The 16,348-nt window shown below is 41.2% G+C and overlaps 1 long non-coding RNA gene across 1 annotated transcript in view; it reads right to left on the reverse strand.

Annotated features, from left to right (window-relative positions):
• LOC129145941 (uncharacterized) overlaps positions 1–6,948 on the reverse strand; it is a 59,623-nt gene extending 52,675 nt beyond the window's left edge. Inside the window, exon 1 of the long non-coding RNA XR_008552162.1 lies at positions 6,853–6,948. This is a non-coding gene — a long non-coding RNA (uncharacterized LOC129145941). The remainder of the gene's footprint in view (positions 1–6,852) is intronic.
• Between the last annotated feature and the right edge of the window lie 9,400 nt (positions 6,949–16,348).

Raw genomic sequence — 16,348 nt, forward strand, 5'->3', positions numbered from 1 at the left:
GTTGTGCATCTCAGAACTCTTTCCATTTGCCAATGCTGGAAATGAAGCACAATGTTTTGGGGTGACTGGGCACTCGGGACAACAGAGACCTGTTAAATTCCAAAGGGAGGTTCTCAATTTTTAGTTGTTAATTTCTGGTGCACAGCCTTCATTTGAATGACGAATATTCATTACTATTTTTATTAAGATTTATTTTAAATTTGCTTCCAAATGGCTTCAGCAAAGTATTTCATAGCATATCACTAAATCTTGTACTAGGAATCAGTTACTAAAGCATAAAATGCAGCACAAAAGATTTCTCATCTAGCAGCACAACAAAAGACACACACACACACACAATCACTCATCCCTCCGAAAACTTCACTTCTTTTTTATTCTTCAGGTAGTAAACACAAATGCTCAGTGTTCCAGGTGATACTAAACAGCTCTTGCGCACCCCCACACCCCCAATTAGCGCGGCACATGTATAACTATCTCAAAGAAGTGATTACACACATATTTTACTTCCCACCGGAAACATCATACTAGAGAGACCAAATTTCCCCAGTGAGTCTCAGAAACACAAAACAGGATGTTTAATTTGTTTAAGTTTAATTTACTGGAGACAAAAATAAAATGCCATGGCATTTTGCTGGCATCTTAAAAAAAGAAACCCTCTCTGAGAAGTACAATGAACCTCATGAGAGCTCCACCACAAATCCTCTATTTGTCTATTCACATACTTTTATGATTTTGTTCACCAGAGAACAGTTTAACGTATTCCAACCCATGCACTTAGCTCAAGAAACGCTTCCAACAAAACTGGTCTTTTTACGGGGTGGCCCCCAAGGTCTCCCACTGCTAAAATGCTCAAACAATCACCCACTCTTGCCTATTCCAGCCTGAGTAATCAAGAGACTCTGCTCACCGATCAGCTTAATTTAAGAACAGTTTCTCCTGTCTAACAGTGTTAGCACCACACTAGCATCAGCCCTGAGTTTAAAAATCTTTAACGAAAACTTCTATGCCTGGGAGTAAGGTATGCCATATATGCCTTCATTATTTTAAAGGGAGGTTTGAAATGAGAAGAATGATTTTTTTTAATAAGAAAGTATTCATCTTCAGCCCCTGGCGTGGACACTGTACTGCAGCCCATGGAGGTCAAAGACAGGCATAGTTTAAAAGAGAGGAGGTCACTTTCTTTTTTGCTTTAATCCTACTCTTTTTTTTAATTTATTTTTATTTTTTTTTTACATCATTGTTCATTTTTAAACAATATTTGCTTCCCCCACCCCTTTAGGTGTAGTCCCCATAGAGTTTCCTTCCCCAAGGCACCCGTGCACCATCACCTCAGTCCCCTGTGCTCCTTCCTCCCTCCCTTTGATCCCTCTCCCACCTCCTCCCCCGCAGGATGTCTCTGATTTATAATTGTCTGTTTTTGCTTTGTTGTGTTTTGTACTGTTATTATTTTCTTACATATGCACAATGGAATATTATTCAGCAATCAAAAAGATAAACTCATGCCCTTCACAGCAACATGGATGGAGCAAGAAGGAATTATGTTCAGTGAAATAAATCAGAAGGAAAAAGAAAAATGTTAGATAGTTTCACTTATAGCAGGAATATGGAGAACCAAATAAAGATATCAGTGTAAAAAAATAATCCTACTGTTTGACAGTTACATTTGATCTGCTGCCATTGATATCCACCAACTGAAGACTTTCATCTCCCTATGGCACTGAGGTCACAAGCTATCTGCTGCTCTGCTTACCACTGCAGTGGTAGGTGCACTCAGTGATCTCAACACACGGGACCCTCTGTTCTACTGCCTGCTTGCTATAACTTGACTGTTGACCACCAGTCACTTCATAACCACAGCTAGGCTTTATGAGATATCACCTATTTAGTCACTTCACACCTATGTGCTAACAAACTTTCAGCTCTTGAGTTTGTTGAGTCAGCAACACCACACTGATAAAGAAATGGGAGTTGTGGAGAAGGCATGCTGGATGCTGCTCAATGCAGGATGCTGCTCAATGAGCAAGATCCTGGCCTTTTTATTAATAGAATAATCATACATTGTCAGTTGTGTGGGGTAGGAGAAAAAGATGGGTGAAACTGAAAATGTGCTTATGTCATCTAGGGCTTCAGGGGGACATGAGTCTGCTGACCAGATAATTCTTATCTGCTTGATGACCAAGTGTTATAATTGAAACCAGACCTGAGACCCCAGCCGTGGTTCCAATCTTATCAACAAAGCATTCCACTGATCATCTTCTGGGGTCCCTTGTTATATTTCAGTCAACAGCCCCCTGGGCATTCCCATCATACCTCATGACCATTTCCACATTAGTAAGCAGAAAATTGAAATAGGTTAAGTTCTCCAGTCCATGTATCACAGAACAATGAATAAGGAACATATGATATTGCTGAAAACAGACAGCAGAAAAAGTAATCCATCAAAATGTTGTATCAGTCCTTCACAATGTTGGAATAGTTAATATCTGTTTTCATATCCTGCCAGATCTTTTTCCAAGATCTTGGTATCTATAAACTTGCGGTAATTGACATGGTTAATTTAAGGGAAACTGATTCCAAATTCCAGAGAACACTCAATGCATCTCTGTATTAATTTGTTAACTCTGTTGGTTCCAACATGGTGTTAATGAGACCAAAGACATGAATCCAATTCGCCCAACCATATGGATTTGTTCAACAGCCAGCCTGGAGGCCCCTCCAACCAGCCAACCAATAGAGAGGAGCATATGGAGCCTAGTAGGGAGGGAAAGACAAACGAGAATGGTGCATGCAGACATAAGCACCCCCAGCCCTAGAATACCGCCTGTGGCCCATTCTGTAGAAATGGGACTCTGTCACACTCCAAGAGCACATGCACCCATCTGGGACCTCTTTCCTAACTCTCCCACAGGGATGCTACACCTTTTCCTCTCTCCTTTCCAGTTCATACCTACACATACTAGGTTCCTTTGATGTTTCCTTTTCCTTCTCTTCATTAACATTTCTTAAAAATTGGAGTGCAGAACTTCATCTCCAATCTGCACTAACTCTAAATTCCCCAATCCTGCAACCATCAGCAGCAGGACTGGGCTTGTCTCGTCTGCCATTATTATTTCTGACAGCCCCAAAGAAATCACTTAATATTCATTTCGGTCTCATTTTTCAGACAGTCTTAAAAATCAATTTCAAAATTTTTCTTCTTGATCCTGTCATTTAGCACTGAAATGGCCCAAACTGATTACTTGGGAGCATTAGTGTTCTCCAGCTCCTTCCAGAATGTCAGCTTCATTTTGTGAGCCTGTTCTGGTATGATTTAAGTTGGCTTTCATTTCAGGGTTGTTGTTTTTCACTGAGAAACATGATTTTTCTTGAAGCTATATTTGTAGAACAACTTTCAATTATCCTTAAACTAAAAAAAAATTAAAAAAAAATAAAACAGTCATAAAGAATAGGCAAAACACTTTGGCGAAAAGAAAATCAGATTCAATGGATGAAAAAAGAAAAAGACTTTAAAAATTACTCTTACTCTAAAATCTTCAAGAGCTCCACTTTAAAGTCTCTACTTCACGAAAATTAGCAACATAACATTATTTTATTCATTAATAAGAAGGAGAAGTTGAAATAGCCATTCATGATAAGACCCAGAAAGCTGCAAGGAAGCCAAGAACAAGAAGAAAAAGATCTGAAAGGGAAGAAAAGGTAAAGGCAGCTTTTATAAAGAAGAAAAGAAAGTTCTTTGTCTTTGCTGCTATTCTCTGAGCAGTCTGGAGAATTCAGCTCATTGTTATTGTCCCTGCCCTTCTTCCTTGCAATTGTTTTTGCTTTTTCGGGTTGTCATTAATTTTCTAAGTAACATCATTAGAGAGCTGGAGAGGTCGAAAACCACCAGGAGGACGGGGCGGGGGAAGGTGGATGAGGGGGAACTTAACTAAGTGAAACATGTCCAGAGCCTGTGTTTTCTCTTCTAGCAAACAGAAGATGATTTTTATAGTAAGGCATGCTACAGAAATTATGTTAAAAAAAAAAAACCTCTTAACCATGCAAAAGAGTCCTCCAGCTTGATAACCGTAACTGATTTTTGCTCTAACCTCTTAAGGCTCACTCTGCTATATTTATAATTTAACCAGCTTGTTATTTATATTATTACAATATCCTAAAGGACCTCCCCCAACAATCACTCTGGCTTGAAAAAGAAAATATGCACCAAAACGAAAGGGGCAAAAAAGCCAATGGCATGAACTGCAAGATAAAAAACAATTGAATTTTTCTTATAAGATCAAAGAGTCAAAAATCATTCTTTCCGGGACTGTGCAACATCAAACATTGGGACTTAAAAGTGTCACCTCAGGAATTAACAAACACCAGAATGTGTGTCCAGCCCAAACCACTTTCTGAGGCTGAAGATAAATTGTTGGAATCCGTACACATCACAGCAAATGTAATCAAACAGGCTTTGAAAAGGTACAATGTGACTTTCCGGAGATTGTCCCCTGTATCTTTTCTACCTGCCAAATTGTGACCTCTCTCTGCAGACCAAGTGTCCTTCTAGTGCCACCAGGAGGCCACTTAGATTAAACACCATCCTCCTGACTTTTAGGATCTGATTGTATGAAGTCAGCCTGTGACTAGATTTGGACTAAAACTCACCCAACGTAACCAAGGGAAGGTGATAGTACTATTGTCTGAACATTTATCAAACATCAATATTGCATTACACTCCACCAGCAACACAAAATTAGACACGGCCCCTAACAAGGAATTCACTAATCTATCCAATGTACTGGCAACCAGACTGGGTATCTTGACAAAGAGAAGGAAAAAATAGGAACTATTTAGGTTACAGACCTTTTCTAAATAAATGAATCATCTTTGGAGAATGCAGTGGCAACTGGGAGAGACAAACCTTTAACATAGATTCCAAACTAAATCATACAATTGAGAACAGATGAACGCTGTATTCACATCAAAATTCTCCTACAAGTTCTGCCAGAGTTCGAGCAAAGCTGATAGAACAACATGCAGACATTCAAAACTAGGTTATGATTCACTTTACCAAAGGTCCATTTACTTTACAAAGAGATTTACTTTTAAATTCTTGCAGATAACATTAGCGCAATGAATGCATTTCTAATTGGATTAGAATTCTAAACATTTCAAACTAGACTCAACTGTCAGAAACAGAAAATCTCAACTACCCATGTAATTAACACATATCCCTAGGCCAACAGGCCTAGAAATAGGACCCCGGGTGGGGGAGATTCACCCTTTGTAACGATGCCATGCTTTCAGCTGGTCTTCATCTCACATTTCCTTATGAGGCACAAGCATTTGCAGAACTGTCTCTGATTGTAATAAAATAAGTGTAAATGCCAGCTCAACACAGAATCACATCACATTTTCATTAGCAGGTAACTTAAGAGGTCACCTTATTTAACCTTCCTCCAAGGTTAGAGATCCCTCAGGTACTTTCCTGATACCTCTGCTTAAGCACATCCACTGACAGGAGATGAATATCTTTCAAGGCTCCGATGTGTTCAGGATCTCAGGTGGAACAATTAACATTTACAGATGAATGAGTGAAGTTCTATAACATATGAAGAGGGAGGGGCAGTGCCAGGGCACAGGAGAAAATCCCCCCACTTCATCTGTTCATCGGATGAACATCAGACAGACCACATTCTTCTAAGTCATAAGAAGGGGCATCAGTGATTTCTTCTTCAATTAGGAAATAAAGGACAAAGGACTGAAAGCTGTTCTCAGCCTCCAGGACCTTCACTATTCTTATAATCCTCCGCATTCTTTAAAGAATGGCAATAGACTTCCTCCCAAGGTCCGGATGGACTCCTCACCCTTCAGTTCCTTGGACCAAGGTGGCAAGTCTTGGAAGAGGCCTTCCTCTGAATACATTGAGAAAAGCCACTCTCACCCTTCAGGGAGAGTGAGCCCACAGCAGCCAGGGGGAAAGAGTATTTTCCTTTTAACCATCTCCGTCTCCTGACACTTTAATTTTGAATGTTCTACATAACTTCACCCGCATTTGAATCCCTTTCACTCTATTTTCCTCAGATTTATTATCTCAGTCAGAACAATGGCAGCATCCAAAAAAAAAAAAAAATCCAAATCCTTGTGATAAATTTGGATTATAGTAGCATATCCATTCACCTAAGAAATGCTGAGAGTGTCGTGAACCCCATGGAAACACAGTGGAGAAAAGACTTTGGGTTTCATAAATGCTGTGAAATTTCAAGAATCTGGTATTGTCCCACTGGGAGTAGATCTTGGTCAACCACTCCATAGGCTAACAATGAATTCACAACTATTTGCAAAAGGCCTTTTTGCTCTAACCCTAGGCTAGTAACAAGGATGGAACCAAAAATGTAAATATCAGATGGGGTTCTTTGCCATCAAAGGTCTTCCACCAGACCATTGGGGATACAGAACTAATGCATAAGGCCAAGGAATAAATTGTTAAACCAACATTTAGTTTTTTGAATTGAAATAGAAGATGGATAACTCATGGATTTGCTAATTATACTACAGTGCCATACACATTAGCCCTGAATGGCTCATCCTCAGCTTAACCTGACTTTAGGAGTATTTCATCAAGTCCCCTCATGATTCCTAGGCATGTTTAGCGGACACCCTATCCTAAGACTGGTATCTTACAGAACACACTCTGTTTCAGTGGCTGCTCTAGCTTTTTCCCATTTTATACAAAGCAAATATGAAAGTTAAACACTTCAACACCTACCCTGTATTAGTTTCCAAAATTTCCTATGCCAGCATGGAAATAAGCTTCCAAAACCTAAAAAGCATTTTCATATAAATAGATGTTAAGCAGTTTTAAATACTTACAAACAGTTCTTTTCACACCCTGTTGCCAGTTTCTTTGTGTGTGTGGGGGGGGGGGAATAACAGGAAAAGAAAAATAGCCCAAAGTGAGCAGCAAGCAAAAGCCTGGAAGAAAACACAGGAAAGAAATAGATGTAAATGGTTTGCATGAATCCCTAGTTCTCCTTGTTCTTAAATTTTAGCTTTACAGGATTCAATTTCACACTAAACATAGCAGGGATGGTTGAGACCAAGGAGGGAGTGAGGGAATCATTTAATGTACATTCTAGAAGAAAATAACCCCAATTCTTTTTTGAGCAAATACATGTCAACATACCCTCCTCTGCAGATGAATAAAAGTATTTTTAAATAAAAAGTCACCATAATTTTTGATGCTGCAAAAATAAATCCCCCAGATAGTATAGTTTCATGAGTAAGAACCCCCCAAAGCATTTACTCTGAACGTAATAGCAAACTCTACAAAAATATTCTGGGCCTGAAATCCAATATAATATTAGACAGAAGATACAGCATATTTCATACTTTGTTTTTATGAAGACCATGGATTGGATACTAAGTGCAATCTATTGGGAATACAAAGTTAGGCTGTAGTAAATAAACATCCAAGTGTATTTTTTAAAAAATTAAAGGGTGCTGCTTGAATATGTCAGGAGTTATCAAAACTGGGAGAATCAGATAGATTTTTAAGTTGGGACTGTTAACAATAACAAACCATTTAAATCTTGATTTACAAAAATTAAAAAATAAGAAATGTTAAATAATCGCTGAAAATAACAGAGTATCATAACATCTAAAAGAACATAAAAATATATTAGATAAAAATATCTCACATGTGGATACCAGACATCACAATTAAAGATCAAAGCATCTCTTAGCAAAACTGAAGGAACTTCAAAAAAAAAAAAATTTTTTTTGAGACAGCTGTGCCCTCTGGAGGTGCACTTGGGAATTGAATAAATCTTCCCTAAACCAATAACAATGACTTTCCTAAAGAATTGAGCAGGCACTTGGAAATGCAAAGAAGGCTTAGAAGGTTTCATTCATGTTCCTTTCTTTGTGTCAAACCAGTTTTCAATGAATACTAATTTAGAATTTCAATTTAGAAGTGTTCAAATGAGCGCAAAACATTTTGGTCGAAGGGATTAAAAGCTTGTGTTCAATATCTGGAATACAATGATTAGGGACGTGCTGAATATTATGAAAAGAAAGAACGGTAGTACCAAATCAAATATCCTCACTCTCGTTTGGCACCCTGCATGGGAACATGGCCTACCCAATTCAAACCACACTGGCCAGCACTCCTGGAGCCAGCGAAGCCTCTAGACTACTAAGTAAATGCACCTCTCGGACTAATTCACCACCTGTCTCCTTTATTTTTCTTTTGACCTGTCTTTTTACACTTCATTCCTAATAAATGCAGCTAGTTTCCTAATCTAGGGAATATATTCCAGTGGGAGAAGTAAAAGATAAGTACTTCCTATCAGAGCTAGAAAATAATCAAATTGAATTTGTGTGTTTGGAATTTCAATATGCAAAATATATATAAAAGAAGACTAGAGTTAAGGGGACAGAGAAGGTGGGGGATATCGAAAGCAGAACAGTCCCAGAAGTTCTTGATGTGCAAACCAGAACAAAACCACCACTTTTAAAAAAGAGCATGAAGACATTTTCTTGACTGTAAATTTGTCTTGGATATGGCTGAATGTTGTGTCTTTTAGAAAAGTGAGTAAAGACTGAAATAATGAAGCAAGGCTGGTGCATAGGAACAGCGTAATTACTATCCCTCCATCCATGTGTAGAATACACCCAAATATCAGTGGGATGTGCCTTCAGGCAAATTCCCTGCTGTGCACTGAGAGCGCAGGCCTGTGTTGCCTATTAGGACTGGAAAAGTAGATTCTAGAATGAGGGCTACTATCGGCCACAGCTGCATCACAGGTTCCGCCCCAAAGTCCAAAAGCAACGTGAGTCCCAACCCCACAAGGGCACCAAGTTACTAGCATCTCACCCTTGCCACCTTCCTAAGGCCTCAGGTTATAAACCAAGGGGGCAATTAACTCCCCAAGTTCGCAGCTTGGCCGTGCCCATTCTTCCCAAAGCGACCTCCGCCCCGACCCCAATTCCTTGGCCTAGAAAGACACTTCTGACACTCACAGGTGATTTCCAGGGGCCACTCAGCACCCCACACGTGAAGCGAGCAGGTGAGGCCCTGCGCGGAGGTCCCTGGCCGGCAGCTCCCTGCCTGGGCGCGCACTCGCTCCCGCTCGCGCGCCTGCCGCGGCCCCGAGCCACCGACAGGGGGCGCCCGGGGCGGGTCTCACGGGCAGAGCTCTCCAAGGCTCCTGTGGCCAGGTGCCTGCAGATTGCCCTCAGCTGGTCAGGTGCCGCGACCCAGGAGGTCCAGGGAGCCCGCAGTGTGAGCTGATGGGTAAGAGAGTCTGACCACTAGACACAGCGCATGAGTTTCTGAAGCTCTCTGTGCTGTGGGTTCCTCACCTAAGAAAATGGTGATGACACGGATCTATCTAAGCCACAGTAATCGGTAATAATCATTCATTCATTCACACGCTCACTCAGACCAGATGTGCCGTGACCTGTTTCTCCTTCAATCCGGAAGGCATTCGTGTTGAGCTACCAAAGAGAATCACTACCTGGCTTCCATGCTTTGAGAAACAGGTGTGCAGCCTTCTGGCCAAATTTCTGGGAATTCATGTTGATGGAGTTTTCATTGTATCCTGGGGGATGGGGAAGGGATGGGGGAGGGCTGCAACTTTCTTTAAGTTCTAGGTGACTGAGTCAGGAAAGAAGATGGATGCAGATTTCCACAGAAAGTAAGAGTCCCTGAAATATTTTGAAGATATGAGAAAGGTTGGTATCTTTCAAAGTGCTTAGTTATTTTGTAGTGTAAATAATTTCTTTGGGATGATTTCCATGGATGTTTGTCCCTGACCTGTTTTTCTGAACTATGAAGCATGAATATTTGGGCTAAGGAATACTTTCTTTTGCTAAAGAGTTAACTAATACCGTGGACAGTAAAAAATTTCAAAATTATAACTTCAGGTCCCTGCCATGTACCAAATACTGTAGAGGCACTGGGTGTAGGGTGAGGGAAAATGTCAGGCTTTTCTGCCCTCCCGCCATCAGGATAGATGATGGATCCTTGCAGTCCTGAGTGCATGCCTGATGGCGGGCACCTGGAGTAGGGTGTGGGCATAGGTAGATGGGATTCACCTGGGCTGAGACTGGGCTTTTAAGGGTGGCGTCATGGGGACGCCAGTAGAAGCTGAGCACCAGTAGAAGCCGAGCAGAAGCTGAGAGAAGGCCGGAGAGCCCACAGAGTGAAGACCTGCTGGGGGCTGGGAGGCCTGCCAGCCTCCCGGACCCCCAGCACCTCTGCCTGCCATATGCCTGGTGAACCCCAATAAAAGACCTGTAAAACCACTGAGGACTCTGGCTCCTCCTTTACCCGGTCTGCTGGATCAGAAAACCTGCACTGTGTCCGTTCCTGCCTTTACACTGGGGATAACCTGACAATCCAATTGGGCCCAATCTCTGCCTTCCTGGTGTGCATATTTGAATAGGAGTGACTTGGGTATGAGCAAGATCATACAAGCAGACCTGTTAGCCCACTCCTGGCAGGCGCCCAGCCTTCAGAAAGTGGTGCTTATTCTCAGGTGCCTCTGTCCACACCAATATCCTCCTCCTGCCAACAGCACAGTGCATTGATGCATTCCTGGACCCCACCCCCCACCCCAGCTCATCCCACTCCCTACACAAAGCATAGTCTTCTTTATATTAATAACTCAGTAGGAATTTGATAAATGATTGAATGAACCGTGTCCTGAATCCCTAGAAGAGGTGCAAGTTCCAGAAGGAAGACAACCCAGCCTCTCCTGATGGAAATGCCTCTGGCGCTGTCATGGAATCTTCAGACTACACTTCTTTCTGAGAAAAATCTTGCATCTTTGAAGAACTGACCACTTTCCCAAGAGAAAAGTCCACTAAAGAGGGTTGGGAGCAGCTTGGGGATATCCCTCTAGCCCAGATCCTCCTCATTAAAAACTTCTAATCACACTTTGGGAGTTAACTAGTTTCTATCCATTTTGTGACAATATTTGGGGTTCCCCAAAAAGCTTTTGCCTCACAGTTCCCCCTGGAAGGAACTGATCAATGATGGTAACTTACATCAGTGAAGGACTCTTGGAGGATGTCACCAAAATGTAACCACGCTGGACCCTCCAGTTAGACCTGGGCAATTGGGACTCCTCACTCCCTTCCCTGGGGGCATTTCAATTGCCCTCCCAAACTAGAAGCCCTAGAGATACAACCTTGAGACTGTAATAGTTGTAGAAACCATCTGAATGATGTATAAGAGTGACTAAGCCAGTTAAGGTCTCTAATAAACTGAAGAATCTGGCAGGTGGGTACAGATCTCAAGACAAGCCTCCTAAGTAAGTCCCCACTTGCTGAAACTGCCACCTCTAATCTGGAGTGACTGGCCTCTTTCCTCTGTTCTCCCTGCCCTCCATATACAGGGGTCAGTTTGCAAACCAACAGAATAACATCTGTGTAAAAACAAACCTTGGATAAATAGAAATGCTTGTCTCACCTCTTGGGGTTTTTTTAAGTTGTTTTGTGATTTTCAACTTTTAAAACAATATCTGAACAAGAGTTGGGTCTGTTTGTTTCCTGCCAAGCTCCACTGAGACTGTTTTTTTTTTTTCCTTTATATGAATTTCAGGAAGATGTGTTAATCTTCCATTGCTATGGAACAAACTACCACAAACTTAGAGGCTTAAAGCAACATACATTTCTCATCTCACAGTTTCCATGAGTTGGGCATCTGAATGCTTGGTTCTCTTCTCGATGTCACACAGATGAACTAAAGGTGTCGACTGCCTGCATCCTCATCTGGAGGTTCCACCAGGGAAATATCCACTCCCAACTTCTGACAATAATAATGCCCACATTATTATCAGAAATTCTCTTCCTTGTGGTTATAAGACCGAGGTCTCCAAAGTCTTGCTAGCTATTGGCCAAGGACCCCAGTCAGCTCTGGGTTTTGCCACATGGTTCCCTCCAGAAACCCTCTCATATTGTCAGTCTTTCAAAATCCTTTCAAAATCTGATCAGATTAGACCCACACAGATCATCCCCTTTTTGATTAACTCAAAACCCACTGATAAGAAGCCTAATAATGGGAGTAATATCCTATCATAGTCACGGGAGGGGGTTATGGGTATCTGAGTTTGGACTGCTATAAAAACAAAAATAACAGACTGGATGACGTAAATAAAAACTTGTTTCTCAGAGATCTGGAGGCTGGGTGTGCCAAGTCAAGTACTGGCTGGCTCAGCTCCAGGTAAGAGCCCCTTTCCTGCTTTGTAGACAGCTGCTTCCTGGCTGTAATCTCACAAGGCTGAGCGGAATCATCTCTAATCTCTCTATTTACAAAGACACCAACCCCATCACAAGTGGCTCCACCCTCAAGACCTAATAACCCCACCCCCCTACCCCAAAGCCATTCCTCCTAATGCCATTACACTGAGGATTGAGGATCAGGGCTCTGAATATGAATGTGGGGGAAATAAACCTTTGGTCCATTGCAACAGAATATGTGCACCAAGGGGGTGGGAATCTTGGGAGTTATTTGAGAAGTCTGCCTGCCACAAAAGAAAATGAGGAAGACAAACCAAGAAAATATAAAGCTACAAGGAACGTGCTAATTTATGGACATCAGAATCCTATCTAAAATATTAATGTGAAAAGGCCAGGAGTACACCTAGCACCCAAGAGACCCCTCCTTCTGCCTGGTCTCAAGTCCTCAGCCCTCTCCAACCTCCTCATGCCCTTCCTCTATCCCTCTGCTTGAGTGGCAGTGAGAACCACACTGAGCTCAGAAGACAAAGGGCTGAGGACTGTAGGAAAGAAAGGCCACTGACATGCACCCCAGGGTGCCTCTAACTAGCTGCAGGGCAGCAATTTAAAGCGAAGGGACAGAGAAGACATGGCCACATTCAGAGTCCAGCTCTGCTACTTACTCACCTTGTAGCTCTCTTTCTAGCTGCATCTCTGCTTCTGGATCTATAAAATTAAAATAATATGATTTCCCTCAGGATTGTTATAAGCATTAGATAAAATAACATTATCAAGTGCTTAACAACCTATACATTAAGAGTAAAATAATTGGAGAAAAAGAAAACCTCTCTAAGAAGCAGCTTGGCAAAGGGGTTACTGTTTGTCATAGCATCTACTGGGTACCCAGAACGGTGCTGGAAAATGTGGGGTTTTCAGGCACCCCTGAGGCATGATCTGTAACCTTGAGATGAGTGCAACAAGACGAGTCTTGTTGGGAAGACAGGGCAATTTACCGAGCAAACAGTTGCACTTTCCTAGAGAGAGAGATTGTGAGCAGACGACACCTCTTCTCAAGAAAGACTTTTCACCCAGCACTTGCAAAACCTTGGCCTCTCCAGGAGTTCAGGCCAAATCTTCAAGATCTATGTCATCACCTCAGCAGCTGGTCTTGACCAGGGCTCTCATGGTGCCTGGATCGGTCCCCACGGTGTCACAAAGATGTACCTCACCTCAGTCCCTTAATTAATGACAAAACGCTCAGTTCAGAGTCAGGAGAGAGTAAATAATACATCTGATTGCCTAAAAGGAATTAGTGGGACCAGCGATGGTGGATCATGCTTTGTCACTTCCCTTCAGCTGCTCAAACACATTGCCACAAACTTGGTGGCTTAAAACAACAAACTCTTACTCCTTTACATTTCTGCAGGTCAGAAGTCTGAAATGGTTTTACAGGGCTAAATTGAGGTGCATTCCTTATGCAGCCTCTAGGGAGAGTCCCTTTCTTTGCCTTTCCAGCATGTAAAGGCTGACTGCATTGCTGTGGAGATGCATCACCCCACCTCTACTTCCTCATCACACCTGCTTTTCTGCCTTTAACGTTCCTGCCTCCCCCTTACAAGAATCCTTGAAATTACATTGGGCCCATCTGGATAATTCAGGATACTCTTGGTAGCTCAAGATCCTTAACCACATCTGCAAAGTTCTTTTTGCCATGTAAGGTAACACTGTGGCAGATCTGAGAGATGAGGACATGGAGATTTTAAGGGGCCATTATTTTGCTTAATGTAGGTATCAGACTCATGTGAGTCTATTTCTCCAAAAAAAAAAAAAAAAAAAATAAGAGAGACGTCCTCTCTAGCATTTACTTGATCTAGCTTACAAACAATTTGGGGATTTAACGCATTTTCGTAGAAGTATGTTTGTTGAACTTTAGTAAGAAAAAGATGCTGTGTTCTAGACATCACAAGAGAACAGCTGATGAAACCCTGGCTTTAAATACAACTGGTGGGGTACCATTTAACAAAATTTGAAAGTAGGACCTACACAGGGCAGTGTTCTGGCGTTCTTCACTCCAATGTTTGCCAAACAGTCATCACAGATACCAGGTCCTCTATCCTGTTTCTAACTTTTCTATAAATTGACTTTTGACACTGCATTTTTTTTTTTTTTTCGACATTTCAGTGACAGGCACAAATTACTTCACTGTTACTATGGTAATGAAGGGTCCTCAAAACTAAGGGGGAAAGTATGATTAAGGCAAAAGGAGGAGGGGCTAGTCCAAATGGGCTTTACTGAGTCACTGTCCAAGTGTAATGGGCTGCTGACTGGTCAAGCTTGGGGCCTGTTCTGTAAAGACCCTTCCTGACTCCGACGGCGGGGGAATGGCCTCTATGGATGAGAATATCAGTCCCCTGCTGGAAGCAGCGGTTCAAAGTTTATAGAATCTTCACTCTCCCTTACTCAGGCATCTCTTCTATTTGGATCGTCTCCTTTGTTTTTCATCTCCTCCTGCTTTTCCCCTTCTGAACACATTAGTTACTATGGAAACATTGGTGTGAATGTCAGAAGGCTCGGCTCAGAAATGCTTCATAAAGTCAATTTATAGAATGGTCTGACATTTATCTCATGTTTGGGAAATTTAAAGAATTTGTGATATTCATGACCATGGGCAGGGGTGGGTGGTAAACACAGTGCTGTAGATGGGTTTTAAAATTTCTCAGACACTGCCAAGACATCCGTTCTTGTCTTTTAGAGGAAGAATAGCAACACAAACATGAGTCTGGTTTGGGATTTGAAATTGGATTCATTTTCCATCAGTTCAGGAAAGATTTCCACTTTAAGTTTATAATACTAACTGGAATCTCTTGTGTCAAAATAAATGCTTTTTGAAAAAAGGATGGTTTATTTTTTTAAAACTTTAACCTGACAACAAGACAAATGGTATTATCCATAATAATGGACACAGGGCAGAAGCAATACTAGTTAAAGGCACAGAAAATGTTAATGCCCAGGCTGTAAAAATTCTTACTTCACTCTGGGGAATTTCAGTTATTGTTACCCTACAGAATAATAACAATCACAACAACAACAACTAACATTTATAATACACTTACTGTGGATCATGGTAAGCACTTCATATTGACAACTTCATGTGATCCTCAAAACCACCTGGTGAAGTAGGTATTATTGTGACAACCACAAACTGAGGCACAATGAAGTTAAGTAACTTACCTAAGCAAGTGGTAGAAGCAAGAATTCAAACCAAAGTAATTGAGCTCCAGAATTTATATTCTCAACAACTGTGGAAAATTTTCTGTGAAAAGTAAACTAATACGAACACCTTATCCAGACAGAGATCTTTGAGCTATCAGTTCAGGACAAAAAGGACAATCTAAACTATCAACCTTAAGTACTACTTTAGGGTGTCTATCTAGAGAATAGGAAAACACTAATTCAAAAGATACATGCACCCCTAAGTTCATCACAGCATTATTTACAAGAGCCAAGAGTTGGAAACAACCCAAGTGCCCACTGACAGAGAAGTGGATAAAGAAGATGTGGTATAAATGCACAATCGAATACTACTCAGCTACATTTTTAAAAGAGGTTGAAATCCTGCATTTTTAACAATATGGATGGAATTGGAGGGTATTATGTTTAGTGAAATAAGTCAGACATGGAAAGACAAACATATTTCACTCATGTGACGCATAAACAAAACAAGGCACGAACTGAATAAACTAAAAGCACGCTTTTAGACTATAACAACAAATTAGTGGTTACCAGAAAAGGAGGAGGTAAATTGGGTAGGTAAATTGGGTAAAAGGGATCAACCCTATGGTGATGAATGCAAACTAGAATTCTAATGATGAATATAAGATAGTATAGACATACTGATAAAACCCTGTAAAAATTATGTCATTGTGTTCTGTTTAGGCTGTTGTTTTCCTATTACTCTATTTTTCCATAAGTATTATTATTATTCTAGCCCATTTTCATCTTCACCCATTCATTTAAGTTTAATTTATGAAGTACTTACTACGTGCAGGCCCTGTACTGGAGATAAAAGAAGCCCTAGAGATATGGAAAAGAGTCAGCCATGATTCCTGATACAAAGAAAGCAAGGAACCAGGTCTATCAA

This window comes from Talpa occidentalis, unplaced genomic scaffold, assembly GCF_014898055.3.
Source record: "Talpa occidentalis isolate TD23 unplaced genomic scaffold, MPIMG_talOcc4v2.1 talOcc4.16, whole genome shotgun sequence".
In the NCBI taxonomy this organism is placed as follows: Eukaryota; Metazoa; Chordata; class Mammalia; order Eulipotyphla; family Talpidae; genus Talpa; species Talpa occidentalis.